The sequence below is a fragment of the Monomorium pharaonis genome, unplaced genomic scaffold (assembly GCF_013373865.1).
Source record: "Monomorium pharaonis isolate MP-MQ-018 unplaced genomic scaffold, ASM1337386v2 scaffold_99, whole genome shotgun sequence".
Taxonomy (NCBI): Eukaryota; Metazoa; Arthropoda; class Insecta; order Hymenoptera; family Formicidae; genus Monomorium; species Monomorium pharaonis.
The window spans coordinates 2,268-15,870 of NW_023416077.1; the positions used below are offsets into that span (position 1 = coordinate 2,268).

Sequence of the window (13,603 nt, forward strand, 5' to 3'; positions counted from 1 at the left end):
ATCCAAGATCACGCTCGATGAGCCACGCCGAACCGGGGCAGAGGTTTTAATTCAACATTCTTCGGATTCTCCCCAGTTTTCTTCGCAGTTCGCCGCGTCTGACCGACTCTCGAAAAATCCTGTGTTTCCTATTCACGATTGTTTCATGCGCATAATGCTGAGTCTTACGCTATTGAGACAATTATAACATTCTCTATCTGGCAGATATTGAAGGGATTTGTGACGGAGATTGAAGAAAATTGTGTTGCGCTGGCAACACGACGATGTCGTATTTATTTCCATTTAATTTTGTTGTGTCGTCGTTTGCATTGTCGATCTCACGATATATATTCGCGACAGCACGCCATCAGCTATCCATGTTCGGCTTAAAGTGTGCTATTCACGCGATAAAGGAATCTCCTCGTTCGACAACCGCCGACCTTTCTTGAACGAACGCACTAACACTCGTATTTAGCCATCCACGAGCGAGCGAGAGAGCGCAAAAAAAAATTCCGAAAGGCCAATATCGTCTGCATCGTGGAGCGCGACTCCAGCTTAGCCTAAGGGTAATTGGGCCAGGGCCATCGTCGTGGCTCGTGCAACACGAAATTCCCTCGAAGCATCCGATAGTCCTATGAAAGAACGATATCATGATTATACCAGGTACTCATCATCAAGCGGCATCTTAGGATGTGTTCGATGCATCGAAGGTCTGACCAAGCAAGCGGCATAATGCCAACCAGTGGCATTTACGGCGGTAAGACCACCTTTGCCTTAACTCTTTCTCTCCCTGGCTATCTCTCTCTTACTTTTTCCTCGCCCCGCTCTTTCCTTCACACCCTCGCGCACCGTCTTTATCTTCGTCTCTCTCTCTCTCTCTCTCTCTCTCTCTCTCTCTCTCTCTCTCCTCTCTCTCTCTCTCTCTCTCTCTCTCTCTCTCTCTCTCTCTCTCTCTCTCTCTCTCTCTCTCTCTCTCTATCCTCTCTCTCTCTCTCTCTCTCTCTCTCTCTCTCTCTCTCTCTCGTTTTTTTCCTTCTATCTCTTTCCCTGTTTCTCTTTTTCTCTTCCTCTCTCTTTAACTCATTCTCGCAGTGCACGGGTCTCGAGCAACAGCTTCTTTAGCGTTCCATTACCGGCATTCTATGGAATGCATCGGTCTCTCGCAACACCTACGAAGACGAAGTCCGCGAAATCAACCTTAAACCTCCAAGATAAACGGCGGAGCGCCGCTAAACTTCTTGTCTCTTCATCATATGTATTGGTCGTTAATACTTCAACCTTAACTATTTGTTTGTAAGAGCGCGCGCGCGCGCGCGCGCGCGCACACACACACACACACACACACACGCGCGCGCGCGCGCGCGCGCGCGATAGGCAATAGAATTTTTGAAATATAAGATATTAAAGATTAAATTATTCACTTATAATAGAAATATTATCTTATAGACAGATAGAAACAGACAGATGTTAGATATGGACTGATTTTATTCTAGAAAAACACAATTAAGTTATGTTGTATTGAGATATGATAAACTTCAAATTCTTTTAATTTTAATATTATAAAACCCTTACACAATATTGACGATACTCTTAAAACGCATTTATGATATATTTTTATCCAAATGTTACAAACATTAATCAATACACTTGTGCAATTAAGATAAAAGATATAATAATAACAGATAAATAATAGTAAACACCCAAATATATTCTCTTTTAGCAATTTAAACTTTTATAAAAATTATATCAGTTAAATATTTTGATACTTATTTTAATTCGCGAATTTTTATTTAAAATTTTCAGTAATGTATAAATGGTCTTAAATTGCATGTAACTTTGAAGCAGATGCTTTGTTTTATCGTGTCTCTTAAATACAAATCTACAAATTGCTTTAATATACTGTTGACATTTATGATATTATGAAGATATTTTATAACAACTAATATTTTTACAATTACTAGTAACATCTTATTATAAATGACCAAGAGCATTAGTGCTGCGAAAATGAGTACTTGCAGCGTACTTCCTTGACGATTACAGCAATTCTTGGTACAATAATTGACATATATTTATGGTCAATGACTACGTGTTTGCGAACCAAAATAGGCCAATCCATGATGACATCCCCATGCAGGCATTCCAACTGAGGCAGATTGTATAGAGGTCCTCCGCGCAATTGTACTCGCGTGCGGTAATGCACGACGGTCTATGGTGATAGAAGCGCCGTCGGCGTTCATGATGGTGAGCGGATTGCCTTGACGAGAAAATCACGTGGCCGCGGGAAATGACTTGTTATATAAACTAACGATTATCTCGGTACTTGTGCATTGCCACGTCTAATCCGATGAGTCTGACACGGCCGTCTCGGCAACTCTACGACAGACGACGTGACGCGTCTATGTTTGTGTCGCATTTGTCACGAGTGCGCAAGGATAACGCAACGAGATAACGGATAACGCCCCCGTGAGCCGATACACGCTAATCATGCGTACGCTCGACTCGATTCTAATCGATCGGGAAAGCTTGCAGGCGCGATAATCAAGGACAACTAAAAGAATTATTGTCGCGTTTCAAGAGATTTATCATTCACGAGGTTCTGAGTGCTTCCTAGAGGATATGCGAAGGCGTCGAGTCGGCTCGCGGCAATCGCGAGGAGATTTGTGTCACGCGAGTAAATCAATCGGTGTGCAGCCGCGTATCTAGGGCAGCGAAATGTAATCGAATAGTCTAGCTAGACCACGATGTGAGAAAATCAGTGCAGAGTACTCGCGGTGCCAGCGGGTGCACGACGAGTAGAAGTAAAGCCAAGAAAGTGGGTCAACGTTGAAACCGGGCGAGTCCGAGAACCAAGTTCAGGGGCAAACTACAGCGCCATGTCCGGAGCCACGGACTCCTTTCGTGCCTTAGGTTAAGTTCTTTCTCTCTTTCCTTCCCTCGTTGACACATGTATGCGCGCGTGGATGCGTGCACGCGTGTACAGGCCGCGGTCTATCTCTCGCTCTCTCCTAGGGAGGAGAGAACGCAAAAGAAAAAAGAGAGAGTGCAGGAGGCGGTCTAACGGACTCCGCTCTGGTCTGTCTAGTTTTATTTTTCCGACGGACCCAAGCTTGGCCATTCGTTCCGTTTCTTCTCTTGCCCGCCTTGGACCCTCCCTCGCACGCGTGCACGCGTGCAAGAAGGGAGAGGGAGTGATCGTACCTGCGCTTCCCCTTATTTTCTCTTTCTCTACGTTAGCTGATCTTGACCTAGGTCTCACTAGCGCTATTGCTGCCGCGACCGCCACCGTTGCTTCGAGAGTGCTTTCTCCTGAGCAAACTGGCGTTTCATGACACATTTTCGGTCGAACTTGGCCCAGAAATGACCGAGTTGGAAAGTGTAAGTGAAACCCTTCGCTCTCGAATAACCGTTCCTAGCCACGACGATGGTTCGACGCATCTTTAGACGACTAACGTTTTTCTTTGCTCTCAGAGGTGCGGCTACGTCTCGGAAATAATTTGCGGAGATTTTCAGCAGGAGAAAGAAGCAAGATTCTAAGGGAAAGGGTCCTCTAATTTTATTATAAAATATCTAACAAGAAACTTTCTTTCTCTCTCTCTCTCTCTCTACTAAAATATGTAAAAATATGAAATTTTTCATTAGTTCCATCACGTATCTTGACTCAGTCGCTTGATATTTTCCAAGACTCTTAATCTTTCATAGAAATCTGTGCGAAGTACATATACAAATTGATACGAATTATTGATTGAATTTGTTCTTGCTCATACGATCTCTCCCATACCTTACCGTTGCAACCGTACGATTCTATTTCCTGAATGTGTCGATCGTAACGGCTGTCGTCGCGACACAACACGGCTGCGTTGCGATTACGATAGTTCTCGGCTTGACTTTCCGTTCCTCGAATTCTCTTTCACTCCTTCATAACGACGCGCAAAAAAAATCGAGCGAGTAAAGTGACCTCGACGAAATCGTCACGAAGGCCGATCGGCGCGCGCGCGAGCGCGCATATTATGCTCGCTGTACTCCATCAGCCGGAAGATATATTATATCGATTAACGATAAAGCGAGCCTATCTACCTAGTGAACGCACACAGGCGTAGACAGGTAGGCTGATGGTGGGAAGGTGGTCGGCCTCAAGTAGGCAGAATATAGGTAGCCAGCGGGTCACTCGGGCCGTCTGTTTTACGTCTTCGTGCACATGCTGTTTCGCGCGTATACAGCGGCGCGTCCGCGCATTTCAATCCACTTATCGCACCGCATGCGAACCGGCTAAATCGCGTGCTGCTACACACGCTTCATAGTGTTATCTTCGTTTCGAGCGCGTGCTTTCGAACGCGAGAAGCTGTAGGAAGCGCGTGGACACACGCGAATGAATGGAAGCGCAAGTGATTCTTACGCTGTTAAACTCAGTATCTCACGTAGTCAATGCTGTGCGGACGTGTATATCTATGCTCTCGCGTTGCCGGTAAATTGTCCCTGAGGATATGCGATCGGTTTGCCAGGGCGTGGTTTCCTATGCAGTTTTTGCCCACCTAGAATGCACTAGGCGGCCTTCGCTGAGATCGGGATATCCCGCCGCTCGTTTCTCCCTCTGCCATTCCGGTACATACACCCACTTCACCTTCTGTATTACGCTGCGCCCTCCGTGAAGGCATCGGTTCTGTCATATTTCGAATTATTCCTCCACTGGCCTGACAAAGAATACTAATATAAATTACGATAATTTACTGTATCTACATCGATCGGATACACTAAAGATAAAAAGTAAAATTAGACACTTTATTGCTACGGCAATGTACTATCTATTTATATATACATGAATAAGTAGAAGATGATAAGCAGATTGTTGACATAAACTCGTACAAATGCTAATCGGCATGCTAATGTCATTCTATTTACGATATATATGCCTCGTATTACGTACAATTTTGCATTATTAATGAGCCTTGAATTAATAAAGCCGTTTTCTATTGATTGTTTCAGGAATCAACCAGCAATGACACCACTGCCGTCGAATAATTTTATCGTCGTTTTCATCTCCGATGATGAGGACAATGGAGTCTGCTCGAAAATGGAAGAATAAGAAATTTTACACTGCCATGGAAATTTGCCACCTAGTCGTTCCATCTCTTCACCTCGGTCTCTCGCGGAGACACGCGTGACTCTCGCGCGAAAAATACGGACACCCGGGAAAAATTGTGTACGTTTCTTTTGATATTCGCGACATCACCAACGTCTCGCAATACACCGTATGGTACATTGCCGATGTAACAATCACAAGATATTTTTTTTTTTAGTTATATTGCGTATTAAGACACAGTGATCATGCAGAAATGCAGTGAAATGGTTATCACGAGAAAAACGATACATTAGCTTTGATTATCGCTGAAAAATTTTTCGATATTATTCGACACTGTTTTAGCCTTAGTATTACTACACATCTAAAGAAAGAAAGATTCTTTAGATTTAATAAAAACTATTAAAAACGAAGAAATATATGCTTTGAAATAGACAACAAAAACTGTTTATTTGAAGAAATATACGATTATTTAATTATTTATTAATAATACTTTGATATAATGAAATAATACTTTTTTTAATAAAGATAATGTTTCGTAACATTATGTGTTGTTTAAATAAAATAAATTTAAACAAATCAAGAAGAAATATTAAAAGAAATAATTCTCTCTGTGCACTGGTAGAAAAGGTTACTTGATTCGTTTAATGTTATTCGAAATTTGAAATATATTATTAGTATTATTTAAATAACTTATTTACATTGAACAAGTAAATATTACTTGCTTGTAGTAAATATTATTGGTTTAATATAAAACAGAGTAATTTGAATAGTACTAATGAAATATTTACTTGAATCAAGTTATTTTTTTTATCAGTCTAATGCTGCTGTTAGTCGCTACTTGTTGTACTATCTGCTACTGATCGAGATATTTATGCGCGCAATAACATCGCGTTGTGTGTTACCGTTATCGCTACTTTATCAACATTGTCACGACTAATATGATCACCGTTACTATACCTTTTTTCTGTTGCTTCAAATGATATCGATGATATCGTCGAACGCCACACACATATAAATTATTGCAGAAATAGTAAACAGAGTGGATTGTTTAGGAAAATCCCGTTTCCTCTCTTGGCGTGGCTCTTTAATATTCACGTTATATAAACGTTCTATCGAGAATTGTGCAGTTAATGCAGATAAATTTTAATGAGGCATTAAATCACTTTGTTACCGTAAATAGGATCAATCTTGATTATTTGTAGGGAGTTTATATTCAGTGATGATTTTAATATTCTACGCTTAAAAAATAAAAATTAAACAGCAAGTATTTTAACAAATTTCAGAAAAAAGAATATCAAGATTTGCATTTTTTAAGTATATATTATTTTATTGATTTAATATTTGGACATAATTGGTAACAATCATTATTAAAATCATAAACAAATTTATTAAGTTTGTTATCTTTTTCTCCTAAGTATTTGAACCGATTAACATATTTAAAATTAAAAATCAAGAAACACTGCAATAAGTGCCACTTTTGCCAATTAGAAAACTCATTCTTAGATCAGTTTTCAAAATTCTAATATACTTTTTAATTATTTTTTATGATTTTTTATAATAAATTTGGAAAGGGTAGTTGTCTCTCCGAGCTCAAAGATTTCAAAAAGTAACATTTGCACATGGAAATTGCCGTTTACAGAAAATACACGAATATTTAACAAATTAATTGTTCGCGCTCGTATGACATATGGCGATGTTCTTCGGATGTCCGCGCGAAATCGATCAAGCACTTTCGCAATTATTAACAGGAAGCGATCGCAGCGTATATATTGGTTGCGCATTGTTACACATAACTTCTTTCTGTCGGTTATGTCGTAATGCGCGATTCGCGCGTTTTGAACCACGACAACCGCGTATTTTGCATTCCTCGCATACATGACTCGCTTGGTGCGTGAACTCATTGCAACTCGCTCTCACATATGAGCGCACACGCACAAATGTAGCCCGAAGCGTTTAGCCGCGCTTCCGCGCACTGGAAAAAAAGTTTTGTTGTTTTATGAGAAATTCTGGTTGATTCAACCTGTCCGTTTGTTCGAAAATGGACGATACAAATTTTGTAGTTGGAATTACCAGAGGATTCTGGTTAATTCCATCCTGTTTGAATCTACCAGAATTTCTTGTTAATCTTACTACATCGTTTTGTTAGGTTTACAAAACTCTACAAAAATTTCTTGTTAATCTTATTATATTGTTTTATTAGGTTAACACAATTTTTTGGTTAAAAAACGAGTTTGGATAGAGTTTTTAAAATAATAACAATATATCTTGGTTTAAAGTACACTGCATATATTTTACATATATTTTACTAACCTCTAAAAATCTCTATATAGCTGTCAAAATTCCATTCGCGCAGAAGAGAAGACGTTTTTTCGTCCGCCATGCCGTTGAACAGAATAATGTAAATACACGATTGTAAGATACACGAAACAAATATAAAAGCTACCTTATGGGTACGTGATATTAGTATCGCATCGATACCGCGTTGGTTTGCGCGAGATTGGCATGCACCGACTTGCGCTGCGAGAACGAAGGCGCCAGCATTATCGCTATTTTTGTAAATATAACAAGAAGTTTTGTATTATTTTGTAGATTCAACAAGAAGTTTTGTAGATCCAACAAGAAAAACTTAATCAAATCCTTATAGTACAGTTAACCAAACGGTGTAGTTATAAGCTGTAAAATCTTGTTATGATAACCAGAAATTCTGTTTCGTTTAATAAGAATACGCTCAACCAGAACCGTTTTATTATTATAATAAAACCATTTTTCTCAGTGCGCGAGTTGGAGCGCATGTTCTTCACCTACGTATATGTGTACGAGTTACCGTATTTCTTTTAATTACCACAATGATCGAGTAGCATATAGGTAAACATTCGCGTTCTACCCTTATTTCTTACCCTTTAATTATTATTCTAATTATTATTATCATCTTTTACCATATAATTTTTATCATTAATCTATTGTATTATTATTATCATCTTTATTTTAATTATTATTATTAATATAATTCTTGTTTTCATTGTTACTCGTTAAGTGTTTCGAGACTCTTTCTCTCGCAGCTTTGTTTTTCGTTAAGACGTCGAATTTCGTTATAGGGATGACAAGTATGAAAGCGAGAACGAACGGGAGGAGGTAGTCGGAGATGCGTTTTCGTTTAGCGAGTAAGGAAGTGAACGCGTGTATGTACGGGAAAGGATACGAGTGTTTCTTTCCCTTTCTTTTTTTCTTTTTTTTTAGTACAAATGAGTGTGCGAGAGACAAGCGGGACTGAAGGAGAAACGAAGAAAGAGATAAGAGATATATATACATATATATAATATAAATAAATATATATTTTTGTACCTTTTATCTCGAGGATACCTCGATAACCGAGAAGACACTCGCGATTGACCGCGATTGATGCCGCGGGTCCGACGGCGGTCTTACCGTATCATATATCTCTCTATCCTCGTGACCTTTTCCTATTGGAACGCAACGATCCGTAAGGCCGATAAGAGTTCGTTATTTGAGGTCACGTTCGGAAGAGTGCGTCAATAGTTTCTATTATTAATCGTAAATTGTCGCAATTGTCGCCGTATGTCTGAACGTTACCCCGACTAAGATCCACGGCGTTGGTAACGAGATTCTAATTCCGGAAACTGTTTCTTGAATTAATTTTTCCTTCCGCTCCCGTGCGAATCATAGGTAGATCGTAGCTGTTTGTTTGTTTTTTCTTTGTACAACAAAAATGATAAGTGCGAGAAAAATAAAAAATATGAAACAAGCTGTCGAGCATTGACGGTAGTTCTTTTTGTTTCGTCACCTCCTTCACCGCTTCCTTTGTGTCGGTCTCCAAGGATAACTCAATAGAACTATTTCGCCGTCCGTGAACGGTTCCCCGACTTTCTATGATTGAGTCATTTCTAAATACGATGCTCTTTTTCCGCCCTCTTTCTTTTGTCCTATTACCTCTCTTGGTCGTTTTGAGAGCAACAGTTATCGATTTCTCTTTAATTCTAACTATAAGTACATATACAATAAAGAGGTTTCTTTGAACTTTACATGTGACCTGTATAATGTATGTAACTTAACATCGGTAAACATATGAACAACCAGAATTGTGCCAAATAAGACGTATCTGTCTCTAAATACGTATCTAAAGAACGTATATAAATAATATGACAATTATATAATACATGAAAAATTTAGACTTAATTTTCTTTCTTTCTTCCTCTCTCTCTCTCTCTCTCTCTCTCTCTCCAATATCTGACAAGTATATCATAATTGCATGTGATATAATACAGTCTTACTTCATCGAAGAAGCACGAAACCATCTATCTATAGAAACTGAAATATTTTCATAGGTCAGGAACATATTATGAACTTTGATTTACTCGTAACTATTAGTTACAGCTAAATCATGTTTAGCCTTAACCTTTAGCAACAAGCCTAACATAATGTCTGTTCCTGGCGTTTTCGTATCATTGTTTCATCATTTTTTTATCTTTCTACTATGAGCGATTATTAACAAGTTCGCGTCGCGATTTACGTTCTCTTCGAAGTTATAAGAAAACTCGCGTTTTCACCGTGAGTACCGGCGCTAATCATGAGATATCAGGGATCAGTTGGCGCCTAGGGCACGTGGCACGCACATCTCTTTTGTTTTTGCAGACTACCAGCCGACTAGGCACTAGGTTACTGGATTCTCTTCTACACTTCCCCTTCTGTCGGTGTCCCCACCATCACTGTCCAGCGATCGCCGACTCTCTCTCCCTTCAGTTCTCCCATAGACGCAGGCGACCTATAGTGCCCCAGATGCGCCATGCAATTTCATCCATACCACGCTGACACGTGCTATCAATGTAGGGTTTTAATTTATGCTATGACTTTGATCAACAGTTTTGTTCTCCCGCTTATTCGCTTTATCCGCTTATAAAACTGACATTTGGCAAAGAAAGCTGAGACATTTATTCACTTTTGCATTTGTAACTGATAAAAACTTGTTACAAAATTTTCATCTTGATTTAATAACGAACTTTCCGATGACATTTTCCATTACGATGTTTCAACATTCAACATTGTAGCTTTTTATATCGCAATATAAAAGACTTTAAATGGAAAATTTTTTAGAGTTCTTGAAAATAACGTGATTAAAATTTGAATAAAATGAAATAAACCATTTATTATTATAGAGTGGTAGATTAATAAGTATTTTTATTATATATATGGATGTAAAATTGTTTTTCATCAATTAATTTTATAGCATTATTTACAAGTAGATATTATAATTTATTTTCACATAGAACAAGTATAAAATTAATCATAATTGCCATGTAGAGCGCAATGCAGCATGATTGTTGCAAAGTCGAGGTCATCTGCAGTATTTCTTGCAAAGAAACTATGATTACGGGATAATAAAGTTTTTCTCAATCGCGATGAGAAACGATCACTTCGCTTATATATGCTTGCAGTCTATTAATAGATATCTTTATACATATACACACATACATTGTACGGCTATATGTTTATTTAAATTGCTTTTTGTGGATTTCTAAGAAGTAAGTTACAAAAGTTTATCAATGCATATAATGATGTATATACGTCCATATTCAGAACAAACTCATAAAGATGTTTCCGAGATAATTTTTTATCATTTTATTCTTGTTTTGCGTCTAGTGAATGCGATAAAGATGAAATAATAAAAAAGCGTAAAGATGAAGTAACAAAAAATAGAAAGCGATAAGATTTTATAAACGCGTTCTAAATACAAATTTATAAGTTCAAAATATTCTTATCTTATTTTTTTACATCCATGAATTATTTGTACTTTAAATCATTATTTTCTACTTTTTATTTGTGATTATATACCGCCTTCTATTTTACACGTCTGCTCTTTTTTTGTGTTATACTATATGAACTATTTTTAACAGATCAGGTATTTCAGTTTTTCGTGATACCGTTATGGGACCTACAAAGAGGAAAACCTTTGTGACGATCTTGTGATCTCTGAATAAATCAATATAAAGAACCGTAAACGTACCTAAAAAAGACATAAATATTCTTAAAAAAGGCAAAATTTGCAAATGCTATTAAATTATAGTTCACGACCTTGTACTTATATGTAATTATTCTCTTTCTAGTCTATTTCAATGAAAATTCTGCATAGACAAGCTATATTTATGAGATCGATGGACTTTTTGTGCTGATTGATTTGTTACCATAGCTATGTATTAGATATATATACATAAATTATATCTAAAAGAAAAGAATGACAAATTTGAAACACATAAATTTTAGTAAAATGTGGCTAATATAATACATTAATTCAGTAAAATTTATAAGAATTCTATTATTAAATAAATAAAAGTCTTTTGAGATATTTCTGTTTTTTTAATTGTAAATAAACAAAAAATAAAATTTAAAAAGTTAAATATTAATGAGTTTTTAATTAAAATAGTTACACACATATATACAAATAGATGGCAATAAAAATGTAAACATTAAACTTTGTAAATTGTTGTAAATTGTTATTAAATTAAACAAAGATCTCTATACGCAATGTGCGATATGGAAAATAAATATGTAAAAATTTCGCATATATGATTTAAAATGATTAATGTACAGGTATATAAATTATAAATTTTTGGGTCGAACTTTTTTATCCAGGAAAAGCGGTTCTTTCGTCATCGAAGACTGTGAGAACGATCGAGTCCTTGGAAACGATCCCCGTCTCCAAAACGCGGAAGCTGCGCATAGATTACACGGACCACAGTTAGACGAGGGTTGTGAAAAGGCGGGCGAAATGAAGGAATAAAAAACGAAATGCCGTAACCACATCACCGCCGCTTAAGGGGCAGCTTGCCGACAAGCTGACCTAACGGGACTGCCGTAACCGCCCCTTGTATCGTAGTAGGGGATTAAAAACTGGGATGAAAAAAGAAAAGAGATTTGGAGGTACCCTCAACCCTTCCGCATACCAGTGTTAATCGCGAGCCATTTGGAAAGCATCTTTCTCTGATCCGGTTCTCGGCAACCCCTTCCTCTGCTTTCTCTGCTGGTCCACGCGTCACCCCTACCCTGGATTCGAAGTGTAGAGGGGGAAAGGATCACCAATTTTTTTCACCTTCTTCCACCGCCGCCTCCTTATACCGCTTCTTCCAGATCACGACCAGACCACTCGAGAAAGACTACTCTTCCTCCACCAGGTGCCTGAAATTTCGCCAGCTGTATGCTCTTCGTCACTTCCTGCTCCAAGAAGCAATCGTCTTGAAAATGCTTTGCGTTATTTAATCGATTTACTTTCGTAGATAATTTATGTATGCTTACCGAAATAATTCCAAAACTCAAGAAACCCAAAACTATCATATCTCTTAGATATGTATGTACATGTTATATTCAAGTGATCTTATATGATATGGGGAAATACTTATTGTTTATAAATATATATTTTAAACAGTTAAAAAATATATATTGCGGATGACGCGATTTATATAACGGACAATCTTTTTCTACAAATGAAAAATTCACGACTTGAGTAATGCAATAGGGTTGATTACATCGCGACACTGAATACATAATTAGCAGCGCGCAAAAAAATAATGACAGTGTAATATTTTAATCGCGTTGAATACATTAATCCGAGTGTCTCAATCGACTCATGGCCACGAAGTTGCAAGATAGCTACCGACGCTAATGTGGAGGATGTTGATCAATATTAAAACATCATCCTATGCGCCTTATCCAAATATGGTACGCAACTTATGTTAATTTGAAATAATTACGTGTGCGTCTTTCTAAAAACCGGATTTTACGATTGCTTTGTGTATTACATTCGTCAATTTGACGCATCAGCATTCCCAATCAATTTGCATAAACGATGAAACTTTTTTCACAAATGAAAATGTCATAACGATCATTTCCGTTCCTGAGTATGTAATTTCATGAAAATAGGCAAAAGATACGGTATTTCTGTTATTTAACAAATTTTTTATTACATTTTTATCTTACATAATTAGTATAATATTTACATTAAAATTGTAAATATTAATTGATATTATTCATATTTTATTTTTTGTCATTCTCAGGATGAAATACAACATACATGCAATATCATTTAATTCGCTTCCTCCCCTAGCAGTCGATGGATATCTTCCGTATCACTTTCGGTTTTAAGGAAGCCTCCTACGGCGTCCACACACATGCAGGAATGTATAAAATCCATGACGGCACCTCGTAGGAATCTCCTTTCGAATCCTCGAGGAGCGAGGACGACGAAGAAGATTCAAAGGTTGCTGCTCGCTTGTACGCGCATCTGTTGCCTCGATGATAAGGTTGCTTTCGTTGTACCACCAAACTAGCTGAAAAGACGAATCTAATTTGTGCGAATATATGTTCTCTCGGCACTGTGTTTTCCCTTTCTCCGGTGTCCACTCTCATCCTTCTCGACATCGTTTCTACGGTCTTTATTATTTTTATCTTTCTTTGTCCGTTTTTCCACTGTCTAAACCGCAGGTAGGATACGATGGACCCGCGGCGCGCCGCGAACGGGCTCACTGACCCCTGAAAATA

The 13,603-nt window shown here is 37.8% G+C and overlaps 1 long non-coding RNA gene across 1 annotated transcript; it reads left to right on the forward strand.

Annotated features, from left to right (window-relative positions):
* The first annotated feature begins 1,809 nt into the window (after positions 1–1,809).
* On the forward strand, positions 1,810–6,305 carry LOC114253969. Its single transcript, XR_003625393.2, has 2 exons — positions 1,810–4,578; positions 4,960–6,305. It is a non-coding gene; the product is annotated as an uncharacterized LOC114253969 (long non-coding RNA).
* The last annotated feature ends 7,298 nt before the right edge of the window (positions 6,306–13,603 follow it).